The following is a 1,540-nucleotide window of genomic DNA, read 5'->3' as shown; positions in this document are numbered from 1 at the left end:
ATCACACCCTTTTGGAGTGAAAGTTTTCGCATTGAGTTTCGAAGGCTTTGTTCCATTCTAGCTCGAACGTTCTCGACTACATCTTCTGTGAGTGTAGATGTTCTACCTGTAGGTTTTGCCTTTTTCACATCACCTGTTTGCAGGTAACGTTGCACCAATTTCGTGCAATGCTGCCTAAACGCAACTAAAGTAACAACTGGCTCGGGGAACATTTGCTGAAATTGATTAAATGCATCGTCCGTGCTCTCCGTGGAATACTGCCAACCGTTAGCAGCATCAAAATTTCCAGTCCGAAAGTACGCCATACCAATAAAAATGTCTTGCTCTAGTGTAAAAACCATTTTAATTAATAAATTGATACAAAAATAACACTTGATTTTGAAGTTTGAATTTGCCCGTCAAAACTCACAACTGAAAATGTAATGCTACCAACTTCACTGAAATTTTTATCATGTTGTCATTGTTGCCAACAGCTTCAGTCCTTGTTGATCACTCTGTATTAACATACCTAGCGATGCTTTGACTATCATGACTACCGCAGATGTCGGTTTGAAATCCGAGCTCGTAGAGCGAGGATTTTAAGACATCTAAGGTTGTTATGATTCATAACATCCGCGGTTTGTTCAATAGTTTACCGGTTTCAGAATAAGCCGAAGAGAATTTAAAACAATTAAATCCCAACACTCGTGTTAAAATAGATTGAGTTGATCGCGTTTGCATGATATGTTCGAGTGTCATAGTTACATTTGGTTGTTTATACAAACAGACATTTCGCAAAATGAGTTTGAATGATAGTGTTTTACCGGAAAACGTCTTAAATGAAGAAGAACAAGCTTTAAATAGCTTAATACCGGAAAAATCGAAAGGCAGGAGGTACTAATCTGAAATCATAGAGACACTCAAACAAGGGCAGGATCTAAATAAGGTTACAAGTGTAAATGAGAGTGATGTTGGCGTATTTTCATGAACTGGTAAGTGCTCGTAGTGTTAGTTCCGTAGCGTATTTATCTTTTTGTTTATAGAGTCGAAGAAATATAGCCCCTCTGCCCCTCATCATTATGGACGTAGGTACTACCCGATGCCCCATGCTATGAAGTGCAGTTCATTTTGACTATGGCAGAGTTCCGTCTATTTAAGTAATTATTGTTTTTTGTTTTTAGTTCCGTCTGTTTGAATTAATAAATGAATAAAGTTAGATATTGTCTTCATTTGTTGATTGTTGTTGACATGTCACTATGGCAATATTACCCTACAGCATAACTGTACTAGTACAGTTATGACTCACCTACCATCCAACTTTTGTGAATGTAAACCAAGGCTTACTATACTGAAACCGGTAAAGTCCTTGAATTTGTTTTGAATTCGTTTGAAATTTGTGGTGGTAGCCCTGAATCACTATGAATTCTCTGATTAATAAATAAATTCCACTAAAACTTTCTGTTTTCTGAAATATGCCTGATTTTGTATGTATAAGGAGTTGCCTATTCATATCCCACGCTGTTTGAGAAGTGACGGTTTGGGTAGTAAAAGTCAATAAGGG

At 37.1% G+C, this 1,540-nt stretch overlaps 1 long non-coding RNA gene across 1 annotated transcript; it reads left to right on the top strand.

Annotated features, from left to right (window-relative positions):
- Positions 1–535: 535 nt before the first annotated feature.
- Positions 536–1,195, top strand: LOC138126444 (uncharacterized). Its single transcript, XR_011157822.1, has 2 exons — positions 536–971; positions 1,023–1,195. It is a non-coding gene; the product is annotated as an uncharacterized lncRNA (long non-coding RNA).
- Positions 1,196–1,540: the final 345 nt, after the last annotated feature.

The sequence above is a fragment of the Tenebrio molitor genome, chromosome 3 (genome assembly GCF_963966145.1).
Source record: "Tenebrio molitor chromosome 3, icTenMoli1.1, whole genome shotgun sequence".
NCBI lineage: Eukaryota > Metazoa > Arthropoda > Insecta > Coleoptera > Tenebrionidae > Tenebrio > Tenebrio molitor.
The sequence above is the reverse complement of the archived record's forward strand: the minus strand, read 5'-3'. Positions and strand labels throughout refer to the sequence as shown.